The sequence below is a fragment of the Mesocricetus auratus genome, unplaced genomic scaffold, assembly GCF_017639785.1.
Source record: "Mesocricetus auratus isolate SY011 unplaced genomic scaffold, BCM_Maur_2.0 Super-Scaffold_100676, whole genome shotgun sequence".
Lineage (NCBI taxonomy): Eukaryota > Metazoa > Chordata > Mammalia > Rodentia > Cricetidae > Mesocricetus > Mesocricetus auratus.
The window spans coordinates 38,429,786-38,444,407 of NW_024429266.1; positions in this window are offsets into that span (position 1 = coordinate 38,429,786).

The following is a 14,622-nucleotide window of genomic DNA, read 5'->3' on the forward strand; positions in this document are numbered from 1 at the left end:
GTAAAGAGCTTCAGTTCCAGAGGTCTGGTCAGGGACTTGGACTTTCTCCAAATGCCTGTGAGGCTTGCTGTACATTACAGCCTTGCTTTTCTGGATAGCAATGCTCAAGTGTCTGAAAAATGCTGTGTGCTGATAGACTGTAGTTCTTCTAATTCAGGAGTTCTAAGTAAATTGGGGAGGAGAGAGAAATCAGAATCAGTGTTTACCTTTCCATTGCAACACAGTTGCAATGGTGGCTGAAGTTGAACCAGACACATAATGTGACAAGACAAGGAAAAGTTTCTCATCTTGTATTCTTCCGGAGGCCATTTCAGGGGTAGTTAGAATTCGATCCCCTTGATTGAGAATTCTGTGGAAAACTACCCAACTCTTCTAGGAACCAAAGGTCAGGATGTTCTAGCTAACTTATCTTAGCTAAACCCTCTCTGGCTAAACACTTTCCTCAGCTTCTGTTAAAACTGCTTGCTTCAAATAGCTTACTTTGCAAAGTCCCCCTGAGTGAGATGCCAAGATGTGGTTTCTGCCTTTAAAACTCAGTGTTCTGGACAGTCAGGGCACCACCCAGGTCCCTGAACACTTGGGTGTGGACCCAACCAGCTGGAATTAAGACGATCAGTTGGCTATAAACTGTACTTGAGTGGTCATCCTTGTGGGCTCCCTGTAACATATAAGAGGTGTGTGGCCTGTGCAGCCACACAGAGCCACAGGCTTAGGAAGTCAATAAACCTTGACCAAGTTACTGAACCTAAAACTCAATGCCTTTTGCTAACAGCACTTTTTTGTAAGGGGCAAATGAAATGACGCCCACCGAGCACATACAGAGAGGAACTAGTATCGTTAGGGTTAGTTCCAGTGCCCTGCTATCCTTAAAGGGGTTCAAAGCCTCTGCTGCTATGGAAATTACATCCCTAACTCTCGTCAAGGGCGAGCTTGCAACCATAACTCTGTTCTTGCAGAGGACCTGGGTTCTGTTTCTAGAGTCAACATGGTAGCTCACAATAGTCTGTAATTCCAGTTCCTGGGGATCTAATCCCTTCTTCTGGTCTTCTTGGGGACTGCATGCATGTGACATACATATATGCATACAGACTGGTAAAACACTCATGTACATAAAATTGAAAAAAAAAACACCTTAAAAACAGACCAAAACAACAAACATTGAGCTACGGAGAATTCTTAGTGTTTAAAGTACTTCCCCCAGAAGCATAAGGACATGAGTTCAAAGCCTCTTGTAAAGCATTGGATGTGGTAGCACTTGTCTGTAATTCCACGTGAATTCCCAGAAGCTTGAAAGCCAGCTAGCCTGGCATACAAAGCCACAAGCAAGAGACCCTGTCTCAATCGAGGTAGAAGGTGAGGACCAACACTCAAGGTTGTCCTCTGATTTCCACACACACAGTTGCACACTTATACACCCATCTATCTCTGCCTGCCTTTGTCTCCCCCACCACACACACACACGCGCACGCACACACACACACACACACAGATTAAAACAACAACCAGGCTACCAACCAACCAACCAACCAACCAACCCACACACACACAACAGCAAGAACAGGCTTTTTTCATGAGTGATGGTATTGTATCTAGGGAAGGGAATGATGTGCCGAGTAGAGATGTCCTAAGATTCTGTCCCATGACCTAAATGACTTAAGTACTTCCACTGACAGCTGTACAGAAGCTATTGCTTCCTCTGGGCAGCAGGGAGCCAGCATGACCTCTGCTGCTACAGTAGAGAAGGCTGGGAGTTCCTGAGGTCAAAAGTGGGGGCTAACACATACCCGATCTCAAGAGATCTCTTGCTTGATTCGAAGCCTGCTGATTGTTTTAAACGTTAGATAAACTAGAACTGTTTCGTAAACCTGTGATCACAAACAAGGTTCTGCAAAGGTAAATGGATGTAAGAAGAAACAAACATAACCAGATTTGGAAAACAGCGTTTGGAACCCTGTTTCCTGTTTCAGCCTCCAGGAGCTGGCTCCCTCGGCCATACACTGTTTTAACTGAGGAAACTTGGGTCTGTAACTCCAATCATCCTGTTGACCCTCTCTCTGGGCCACTGTGCCTTCTCCAGGCCCACAGGTCCACTTGAAGGGGTTCAGAATTCTTTAGTTTGGGCTGGACACTGTGGCAGACACATAGGTAGTGAGACACTTTACCCTTGCCAGTGGGACTAGGGTTCAGTTGCTCCTCTCTTCCCTGAATCTGAAAACAAAGTTCTGCCGAGGTCATTTGCCAAAGCCACTTGGAACAAACTCTTTTCTCCTCAGATTCTCTGTGCTTGAGCAGAAAGCAGGCGAATCTCTAGTCCCTGAGGGATTTTTTTTTTAAACTCTCTGGATACATCTGTACCAGCTGCTGCTGCAGCCTGCAGTTCCCAGACAGATGCTCACTCTGGCTTCTGGGCCTGCATAGCAACCTGGGCACGGGCAGCTGGAGAGCCAGGAACATGGTAGGGTCTGGACTCCTAGAGTCCAGGAAACTTCCTGCACCAGCCATCAACAGGGAATGCCATTTACAGGGGGCTTGTCCCCAAGGCTAATGCTTCTGAGGCACGGACATGTTTAACTTGCCATGAAGCAGCTTTAGCGAACTGTTCACAGCTGCTTCCAGGCAAATAATTAGCCGAACGCTGTTGGTTGTGGTTTTACATCTAATGCTTGTGCTTTGATTAGAGCAATTCGGGATCCAGCTTTCCCTTCTGTTCAGGCAGAATGCTGCCTAACCCTCTGAATTAACTGTCTCCTAAAGCTCACAGGGATTACATTCTGATCACGCCTGTCTTGCTGTTGTTTTAACTGAGTGAAGGAACTGGAGGGACAGAAACCCACAGTGGACATCCCTCACCTCACCACCCCCCCACCCTCCACCTCCCCACCTCACCGCCCTTTCCCCACCTCTCCACCCCCACCTCCCCTCAAGCACACTCTCAGTTTACAAGCATCAGCGGTCTCTTGAGCAAGGTTAGGGACCGATCCTGAGGAAGTGTAACATGACCCACCAGGAGGGTAAAAGATGCCTTTCTCTGTCATCATCACATGTGACTTGAAATGATCAGGTAAAGCCATCTGGAAACAATATGATACTCGTCTGGGTTAGTGCTGGAAACTAGGAATGTCTTGTGCTTATTTTTTTTTTCTAGCATTGTGCATAAATACATTCTAAGCAGTTCTGCCTTCTGCCCAAATGCCAGCAGGGTGGCTGTTGTGTTGCATCACCTCCGGTGAACCCAAAGGATTCCCCTTTCTACTGTCTCTCAGAGCGCCGGCAGCCACCCAGGTTTTCTGCGCCTTTTGGAAGGTGTGAAACTAGCGCTCTGCACAGGAGCCAGAGCTTCGCGCGGAGCTCCATCAGGTCGGAGGTTCAACCTCCGCAGCCTTATCTGATTGGTCCTGCTCTTGCTTTAGATGCTGTTTCTCAACTACTCTCGAGCATTCGAGCTGGGTTTCTGCACTCCAGCTGGTTGCCCCATACTTCCTTCACCCAGCACATCATCCTGGTTTCATTGGCTGTTTGTAAACCTCAGTGGGCGGGGAACTTATTGCAGCTTGATAGATGACCGCTCAGTTCACGGACCTGGACACCACATCAAGTGGGTGTGGGGTGGTGAAGGGTAATAGCCTGGGCAGGGCAAATATGGTTCTGGCAGGCCTTGCTCTTCCTCCAGCCCCTCGGCCTTGCTAAACCGTTAGATATCATTTCTAAAGCTGGTCACCAAGGTCTATTCCCTTATTTGGCCACTTGCTCCTCCAGAGGCTGACCACCAAGGCCCAGCAATCCAAGTATTGAAGTTCAGCAATCAAAAGCCCTCTATGGCTCACCCAATTAAAATTAAACACCCTACGCTAACACTGGGTTTCCCCTTTCCCTTTATGAACTGCCGTTTGCCTATGAGCCATGTGTGTCTCCTCTCTCTCCAGAGGCAGTCCTTTGTCCCTTCCCCCTCCCCCTTTGCTCTTGTCCTCCATCTCCTGTCTCTGTCTCTTATTCCCTGCCCTTTGTCCCTCTGGGGCAAATGGATCTCCTTTGTGCCGGGAACTTGATCTTGGGGTGTCTTGTGCAGGTCCTTTCAGTGGGGTGGAGGGTGGGTATGGGCAAGAAAATGTCACCATTTCTGAGGAGTCCCCAGGATCTGAGACCTGTGAAGAGGGAAAGAGCTGGGGGTCAGGTAAGAGCGGTGAGTCTGTGTTTAGGGGACACCTTTATTTGTACCCTCTCTAGTTGTTTGAGTCATTGCACTACCTGGCAGTGTCTGTGAAGCAGCTGGAGCCTGTCACCCACCCTCTTCCCATTCCTGGGTGTCCCAAGTGTTCATTCAGGGATGCGGAAGTAGGTAAAGACATCTGTGGGCAAGCCTTGTGGTCATGTAGTTCCCTAATTTGATCTGGCCAGCCTGGCACAGGGTCCTGAGAAGCGTTGATTCTTGGCTAGGTTATAAGGGGAACTCTAACCCTAGCCAAGATTGTCACCCAAGCTAGCTGAACCACAAGCTTTGGGAGCAGGGCTCCCGTTTCTGCCTTCCATCCGGCTGTAGCAGTGGTGGAATTTCAGATACTTGCCATTGCACCAAGTTTTTAAAGAGGTTGCTGGGAATTCTGGCTTGTGGTTCTCCTGTGGAACTTCTCAGGTGTGGGCAGGGGAGGAGAGGGCAGGGGAGGGGTGTGGCTGGGAGAGGAGATGACAGTGCAGAGTGAGGGGGGACTGCTCAACAGACCTTCCCCATGTTGTCATTTACTGTGATGATCTGAATAAGAACCCCCCCCCATGTGTTTGAACATTTGGTCCCAGTTGGTGGATAGTTAGCCCTTTAGAGACATAAGCCAAAATAACACTTCCTTTGCGTTTGGTTATGGCATTTTTTTCACAGCAACAGAAAAGTAACTAATACAAGGACCATGGCTTTGGGATTTAAAGTTCACATTTAGAGTCTTTGTTCTCTAGTTCCTTCATGATAGTTCTCTGGGACTAATGACAGCTTCCCACTTCTCCACAGGAATGTGAAGAAAAGGTTGCAAAATACAAACAGCACATGCACATTTTAATTATATTTATTTATTTGTGTGCGTGTGAGTGTGAGTGTGTGTGTGTGTGTGTGTGTGTGTGTGTGTGTGTGTGTGTGTAGCTCAGAACGCAACTGTGGGATTTGTCTCCTTCCACCACATAGGTGGGTCCTGGGGATGGAACTCAGGTCATCAGGCTTTGTGGCAAGTCCTATTGCCTACTGAATTATCTCAGTGACCTCCACATGCACATCAAAAAGTAATGTTGGGGCTGGGGAGATGGCTCAGTGGATAAGGGTGCTTGCTGTGTAAGAATGAGAACCTTAATCCAAATCCCCAGAATCTACATGAAAAGTCAAGTGTGATTGAAGGCTTCTTTAGCCCTAGTTCTGGGAGTGAGCACAGACAGGAGCATCAAAGGGTAAGGTGGTGAGTGATAGAGCAGACAGCCAATGTCTTCCCCTTGCACATGGGCTGGTGTGTGTGCACTTGCATACCCATGTGAGCATACTCCACACATGTGTACCACTAAGGGGTGTGTATGTGGGTGCAAGAGAGAGATCCCACACACACATACAAACACGTTGTCAGTCTTTTTACTGTTTTATTTTTTCATTCTATCTATAGGAAGGATCTCTCTGTGTAGAGCATGCTGGCCTCCAACTCACCTTTTGACTGTGGGCTGGACATGTGCTTTGCTTCAAAGAGAGAGATTCCAGCAGAAGCGTAGGGATGCCACTTCCAAGATTAGCTGACAGGAGACCACACTTTCCATGTCATATTGGGAGCTACACTGTTGAGAGGTCTGTGTGGCCTGTGGGCCACAGCCAAAAGACACAGAGTCCAAATCCCCAGTAACACAGCCTATGGACACTGCTGTTCCTGGGACTTGGGAAAAGGCAGCTCCCACATCCATTCTGTGTTGCCTCAAACATCCCTTAGACAGTGGACTCAGCTAATGTCTGACTCCTGGGAGCTAGAGAAAATAAGCATGTGTTGTCTTAGGTATCTAAGTCTCGTGTGTGTGTGTGTGTGTGTGTGTGTGTGTGTGTGTGTTAGTGGATAGGTGATAAAGTGGGAAAACAAATTGACCTCCTGTGCACTTGCATGGGGCTGAATCTTGAGGTATAGTAACTTAGTCATCAAAAACTAATGCCATCTGTCTGCGAGGGTCACCTCAGGCTTTTCATTGCCTGATGTTGAACTTGGGAACTAAATCTGCCAGGGGAGGTAGAGAGGCCTCAGGGAGTGATGCCATGACTTCTTTGTATAAATGTCTCATATGTAAGGGGGTCTTAAAATGGGAGTGCTGAGCAGAGGTGTCTGTGGTAGTCAACCTCCAAGATGGCCAGAGCATCTGTTTCCTAGGTTCACACTCTTGTGTAGTCTTCTTTCACAACGAGCCAGAGCCGACCTGGGCGATGACAAATATTGTGGACTTGATGGCATGTGACTTCTAATGCAGGGTCATAATGGTGCTGCAGCTCCTGCCTTGCATTGTTGGAAGCCGGCTGTCACACTGTGAGGACAATAAGGCATCCCTGTGGAGAGGCCCACATGGAGCTCTGGACAACAGCCAGCAAGAACCTGCCAGCCATGTGAGTGAGTTTCTGTGGAAGCTGTGTCTAGCCTCAAACAAGACTGGCAGGTATGACCCACAGTGCCACCCAACCACAAACTCGTGAAAAACTCAAAGTTAGTAATACTCAGGAAGCCACAACCAAATTCCCGACCCACAAAACTGTCAGAGGAGGCCATTGATGTGGTAAGCTACTGGGTTTTGGAAGGATTTGTTACATGATGCTAAGTAATATATATTCTTTGTCGTTTTTCTTTTTCTGCTTTTCCTTTTTATTATTTCTACATTTCAACCCCAGTCCCTCCTCCCTTCCCTTCTTGCTCCTCTCCACCTCCGCATTTTATTTTTCAATGCTCATTTAAGCAATGACACCTTCTTCACACTTGCTATGTAGTGACTAGACTTGGTAACCTTACTTGGTAAAAGATAATTAACTTGCAATGAGAGCTCGGCATGGGTGAACTAGACAGTGCCCATTTTCATGAAGCAGTATGGTGTATCAATGACCAAATAGTCACACAAATAAATATGGATTGTAATGATGCCAAGTGCTACCCAAGGCCTATTGCCATTCAAAGCTACAAGGGCATTCATTTATATCAGATGGGATTGGGCATGGCTTTCCTGATTAAGTAAACAGAATAAGGACTTAGTCATTCGAACAGGAAGTGAGAAGGAAGGGTATTTCTGGCAGAGGAAGCATCATGAGCAAAGGCCCTTTGTCTAAAGTGGAGGGAGTCCTCAGAGGGAAGGCCACGGTGAGTGTGGCTCAGAGATTAAAGCTGAGCGATGAAGTTGGGAGATAGAGATATGACGTACTGACTTAAGTCACAATAATGAGTTTGTAGTTTATGTAGCAATGGGAAAGCCCTTGAGGTGTTTATGTGGAGACACAGGTGACTTCGACTTTCAAAGTTTAGCTTTAAAAAAATCTCAGGCTGAGGAGATGGCTCAGTAGGTAAAGCACTTGCTGAGCAAGCATGGGGACCTGGGCTGGGATCCCAGGATCCCAATGTAAAGATTGGTGTGACCATGAGCATCTGGAATCCTCGTGAGACGGGAGAATCCCTGGGAACCTGCAGGCCAGCTAGACTAGAGTAAGTAGCAACAGAGATCCTGTCTCAAGCAAGGTAGAAAGAAAGACCACCACCTGAGCTTGTCTGAGTGCCACGTGTCCACCATAGTCTATATGCACCTGCATTCACACACATGAATGCTTGCATGTACATGTGTCCACACATATTACAACACACAGCAACAACAAACAAACAACAAAACCCAAAGAATAGAGATATGGGTAGGATCCTGAGGAGGAGGACCTGCCCCTCAGTTATCTCAGTAATCCCAACACTTAGCATCGTGCAGCAGGGGACAATTCCCAAGTACAACAGGCCTTCACTTAGTGTCCCTTAAACTGTCGCGATATCTGCAGACATGGTTCCTGGCCTCTTTGCCTACCTTCTGAAGTGTCAGCAATGGTCATGCAGCATGCAGACAGGTAAGACAACTAGGAACTGCAGAAGTCCAACAGAAAGAATCCCATAAGGAAATACCACCAGCTTTCCCCACAGAACTACAGATGTGCCAGGTACGTGGCATTTTTCAGTGACTTGTGACTTCACATTGCATACAACACATATGACTTTATAGATGAAGAAATGAACCCAGAAAGGCTAAGCGACCAATCAGAAGCCACAGAGCTTGCTCTGTTTGTCCCAAACTGAAAACATGCTTTATTACACTACAATTACTCCATCTAACTAATGTCTGTCATACGTAGAAAGCCTTAACTATTAGATACCTGAATTGTTACATCATAGTAACATGGACTCTTCTACAGGTAATACACGTCTCCAGTTAGCCTCATTAAAATGGGAAATAATTATTGACTCACTTGCTCACCTAAACAAGTCTGATTCTTCAGCAAATATATAAGAGGCTCCAATGAGGTGCAAGGTTTTAGAAAATGGTGGAGTCAAGATAGAAGTCAGTTTGGTTTGGGTGCCTGAGCTTCAAGGCAGGAACTTAGGCATCTGGGGAACATTTTTCTGTGTACCTGGTAGAGGAGGAGAAGCTGGCGGGTAACAGAAGCAGGAGTGATAGGAAGGGTTTCCAGAGGCTGATTTGTGGACCTTGCTGGTGCTTCTGTCAGTATCGCCAAACTCACTGGGAGGACCATTTGTTCTGGTTTCTTGAGTGGCATTAAAGCACAGCTAACTGTGTGGAGTGGATGGCGATCCTTGCAGCTGTGCAACAGGGTGGTTGGCCAAGAAGCTCTAAGGGCCAAGGCCAAATCTTCACGTGCCGAATGTATTTTAAAGTAGAAATAGCATGTAGGCTGGAGAGATGACTCAGAGGTGAAGAGTACCACCTGCTCTTCCAGAGGTCCTGAGTTCAAGTGTCAGCAACCACATGGTGGCTCACAATCATCTATGATGAGATCTGATGCCCTTTTCTGGCCTGCAGGCATAGTATACGTGTAGGCAGAACACTGTACACATTAAAGAAGTAAATCATAAAAAAGTAGCATGTGTGCTGCAATCTGTCCCTGACACCCACAAAGCCATCACTGTTGGTCATGCTCACCTTCCACAGAGCCCCTCTGAGTGCTACTGAGCTCTCCTGAGTCACTCTCAGAGAGAAACTTTGCCTATATATTTCCTGTCCCAACAATAGCTGAAACATGCCATTCCTAAGTGACTGCATCCCAAGAGCAGATGCTTTCCGTGTGGTTAGAGTCAACACTGGGTTTTAAATATATCCAAGTTAAGGGAACCTCTTGCTTTTGAATTGAGAACTAGAAAAACTTGGAACGTGTCTCCAAACACTTGGTTGCTCTGTAGTGCCAGTTAATTAACGAACAGGATCCCGGCTAATTATATGACTTCCGATACCACACTGTTCCCTCTGCCTTGCATTCCCTTTCTGCTCTTTTTCTATTTGGCAAACTCTCTGTCTTCAAGACCCAGTGGGATGGTTACATACTCAGATTTTTCTTAACAGTCACTGTTGAGAAGCAATTTTGTCAACTGTTACTCTGCGTCCTTTTATCATTGCTTCATTTCCTACCTGGTTTTAGTGCTGCTCATGTGTGTGTTTCCTAGACTCTAGGTCTGCAAGGCAAAGAGCACATCTTAAGTACTCTATTGTCCCTGGCAGGTACGTTTTAGCCAACAGAGAAACTGCTTTCTGTTGTAGACTACATGGCAGCTGGTGCTGTGCTTAGCTGTGTTCCTTAGAAAAGCAAACAGAACAAAAAGAAAAAGAAAGGAAGAAAAGCAAAGGGTAACAAAAAAACCTTCAGGTCTTCAGAGAAGCAGCCAAACTGCTGGGCCTGGTGACATAGGCTGCAATCCTGCCTATTAAGAAGGCTGAGGCAATAGGATTTCTAAATGAAGCTGGTGAGACCCTGTCTCAAAATACAAACAAGAGCTGGGTAGGTCAGTGATGGAGCATGTGTGAGGTTCCAGGTCCAATCGGGAAAAAAAAAAAAAAAAAGCAGAGAAGCAATAACCGAATCTATAAGGCGTTACCCAGGACTTCTCCCATTGATCGCCCACTGAGGACTGAACCTGGAGCCTCCCTCGTGGGAGGCGAGTGTTCTGTGAGCTCTGTCCTTTACTCCTTGTGTGGACTGTGGGACTTCATGTCTTGTATTTCCTTTTATTAGTAACAGACAAGGGTGTTATGAGGGCTAAGCTGTTCTTGAACTTTCTGTGTAGATGAGGATGGCCTTGAACTCCTGATGCTTCTGCCTCTACCTCTACTGGAATTATAGGCGCTTGCCACATTTCTGGCTGTTACATGCATTAGGAACTTCGAATTTGAAAAAGAAATTGTTGGGCAGAAAAATACAAACTTTAAAGTTAGCACATATTTAATGAAAACCAAGGTTAGAATATATGTATAAAATGCTAGTATCTAGCCGGGCGTTGGTGGTGCACGCCTTTAATCCCAGCACTCGGGAGGCAGAGGCAGGCGGATCTCTGTGAGTTCGAGACCAGCCTGGACTACCAAGCGAGTTCCAGGAAAGCCTCCAAAGCCACAGAGAAACTCTGTCTCGAAAAACCAAAAAAAAAAAAAAAAAAAATGCTAGTATCTATATAGGCGAAAGGAGGACTTTATAGGTATTTACCTGTGAGCGCTTACACTCTTGTTAAAGAATTATATTTTTCCTCAAGAGGGCTGCTAGGGAAGGTGGGAAAATTACCACTATAGGAAAAAACTATTAGAAAATAAGTGAGTGAAAAGGGAAATTATACAACTATTTGTTAAAAACGACACTGACCTTCAGCTCAGGTCTCAGGTGAAGAAACTCATTAGGGTTATGTCTGGAATCTTGTTTTGGCTTTGGGGATAAACAAAATGAAGCATGTTGTTTAGCATCTTTGTTTACTTATGGCATTGTGTTGGCACCATTAGAAAAAAAAAGGAATCTACCTAGGAAAGATGACACAGCTTCTGTGACTTCAGAGGTGCCCCAGGGTCAGTTCAAAGTTTAAAGTTCAGCTGCCTACAGAGCAGGAACTAAACAGAGCTGGAAGGTAAGGGGCTTTTTAAAAGGCTGGACTGGATCAGGTGTGCCATGAGCTACTCAGTCTGCTTCATGCTATGGGGAACTTATGGAATTGTTCCAGAGAAGTATGAGGTCCGTAGAGAGTATTTGTGTTCTTTATACTAAAGTAGGAAAGCCTGTGGATGGGTCAGCAGTGTGGCGCAGCACCACCTACAGGCAGGGAACACTGGCTGAAAACATTTGCTCTGAGGCTGGACACACTGGCCCTGGAAGTTTTCCTACTTCAAGTACTCCCAGAGACGCATGGCTGAGGTGAAGAGGAAGAAGAGAAGAGAGGCAGAAGAAGTGAACACCGTTCTAAATGTTGAAAGGCATTGGTTTAACATAGTGTGTCTCCATTCTTGATCCTTTTGGTGTTTTTAATATTTTGCCTGTAAGAAGTGTAAATATACCCAATTCTGGTTATGGCCAATAATGTCTTGGGTTTGGCTAATGACATGTGACTGCTGCCCTGTTTCTTGATAAATGGAATCGCAACAAAACTGAAAAAGCAGTTCATTAGTTATCCATCATCTGTGCAAACAGCACAGGGACAACTATCACGAGAGTTAGTGGGATGCACTCTAAGTGTACCTCTAGGGAAAAGTGGCTGGGTTTATGCTCCATACAGTTTTCTTTTGCTACTTTAAAAAAAAATCTACATGGTTCTTTTCCTAGGGATATTAAAGTAATACTGAGAGAAAACTGCTGAGCTCTTGGTGTGGAGCAGGTCTCTCATTGTAAAACCTTTCCAAACCTTTCTCCTGGCTTCTCCTTCTTGCCTGTGAAAGGTTCCTGGCATGATCTCACAAGTACCCAAGCACCGATTTGGGGATTCTAGAGAAAAGCCCAGTCTTCACCTCTCCTAGACACAGCTTTCTCCCCCACGCACTTGCAGATGCAGTAAAGTGGCCCCACGTTAGAGACTGATCCATTTTCTGAGTTTCTTCAGGTCTTCAGCTTCTCGGCATGCGTTGGGCTTTTCTTTTTAATCCTCCTGTAACTGAGATTCTGGCTATGAAAATTTAAAGTCACACTACCACAAACCAGGAATGTCTTCAGTGCCCTGCCTTATTTTACAGTTGGCATTATATTCATATAAAACCAGTGTTAATTTTGGACCATTGGATGTTCGCTGGACCACTTGTGTCTCGGAAACAAGACACAAAGACAACAGTAGGAGACAGAATTGACCATTCAGAAAGATCAAGAATAGAAAGAGTAAAAACCGCCCCCCCAATTTAATTTATTCATCAGTGTGGGCATACACACCTGTGCATGCAGACCACCGACTTCCCGAGCTGGAGTTATAGGTGTTCTGTGGGCTTCTGGTTTGGTCCTGAGCACTTTGATTCCAATCCCAGGCCTCACGATTGTGGAGTAAACCCCAGCCACAGAGCACCCTATCCAGTGCAAGAATAATTTTTAATGAACAGCTCTTTATTGGTAAATTTAAAATGCCTTTCTTATAAAATGTAATTTTCCCATTCTTTTTTACTGTTATAAAAGGCACAAGATGCCGGGTCGTGGTGGTCATGCCTTTAATCCCAGCATTTGAGAGGCAGAGGCAGGCAGATCTCTGTGAGTTTGAGGCCAGCCTAGTCTTCAAAGGAGTTCCAGGGCAGTCTCCAAACCTACAGAGAAACAAACAAACAAACAAAAAGCCACAAGATTAAATGACCAAATATTTATTTGGCTAAAACCACTTTCTGACATTCCTTCCTGTCTTGAATCTCCCGAGACACTCCTTATGCAAGTGTAATCTGTTGAGTGACTCTCATGGTCAAGAATTTTCTTTGTTGAAATGTTAAAACTCCAAGAGTGAACTAGCACTCTTAAACATTTCATTGTTTTGTTTATGTCACCTGGACCCTCTGTCCTTCCCACCCTTACAAAACTTAGTTTGGATTGAGTTGACTCATTGGCCTTTGGTCCACTTGGTTTTGGGTGTTCACCCAAAATCAACTGCATTCACAGTCACATTCAAAGTGGAAGGACATCAATTTTCAAGTACCCAAGACTTACTTCCAATGCAGGAGAAAGTAACAAGGCCCCAGCTGCCTTTGTCTGACACACCCCAACGATGTGACTAATCTTGCAGTTTTCACCTGTGCATCAATGCATTTCCTGAAGTATTCAGCATGCTCATCCACCACCATTTCCTAAACGGTACTGCTACCTAGGAACTGAAAACAGGCATATTTGCTGTGTCTCCTTTTTTTGGTGTGTGGGGAATAAGATGAGGCACATGCCAACTTCCACCACTGGGCTACATGGCCAGCCCTTGGTTTCCTACGACAGGTTCTTGCCAGCTAGTTCAGAGAGGCTCATGATCTGCTTGCCTTAGTCTCCACTGTTGAGATTTCTCATTGCCTCTGCTCCCCTTTGGGAATAAAAAGGTGACAGCAAGCCTGGTATGGGCACACCTGTAATGCCAGGTAGAGGCTGAGGCAGGATTGCTGAATAAGAGGCCAACCTGGACTAAAAATCAAGATCCATTTCTCAAAAACAAAACAGGGTCAAACCAAATGACTGCAAACATTGCGATGAAAGAAGGGCAACAGGCAGAGAGCTGCTCCTGTGGGGCAGGAGGATGGTTGAGGGTAAAGGGCGGCTGTGACAAGAATACCAAGTCAGAGTGCTGGCACAAAGTCAGACACTGTGGTGTCTGTAAGGTCCCCAGGGGTTTGTTGGCCAGTCAAGCCACTGGTAAGCTCCAAGTTCAGTGACTCAAAAAATACAGTGGAAAAGTGCCTGAAGACCTGTCAGTCCTCCGGCCTCTGCATACACTGGCTGCCACATGGGCAGCTGAGAGCTACTTGTGTGCTAAGTACTACCCACCAGGGGTGGTGAGCTAGTTACTCTCATCTAGACAGACACACTGTGGTGCCCACTGTCCTCAGTTGGTACCCACCCTCATTCAATCCTATGCTGTACTGTTGTCCATTTTTACTATCTCCACTTGGTAGAGTGACGGGCTGACAGATTTTACCATATCCACTCCCGTGAATATAAAACAGGGATTACAACATTTGCTGCCACCTCCCCCGGAGTTAGATCACAGAAACAGTATGAGCATGCTCCCTCTTGCTCTCTAAAGTGGCTGTGCTATGCCTGCTTGACACTTCCAATGTGCACTTAGCTTGAGAAAACCAGGGGTTTAGCCAGGTGAGGCTGGAAAGCAGAGCTGCTGGAAGACAGGTGGGAGAAAGGGGTCTTGGGGTCTACAAGGGAGAGCTTAGAAGCTAGAAGTGACTTCTGCAGCTACAGGAATTTGGTCCCTGGGTCTCTGACACATCCTGCTGGCACCCAGAGGGTTCCAGTCACACAGTGGCCTCAGCAGTGCTCTGACATCATTAGTGCCTCTTCTCTGAACCTGTTCCTATCAAGTGATTTGTACATCCTCCCCTAAGATGGCAACAGCACCGCATGCCCTGCTCCTTAACTAACTGGAGATTTACAAGTATTCAATTAAGAAAAAGAAA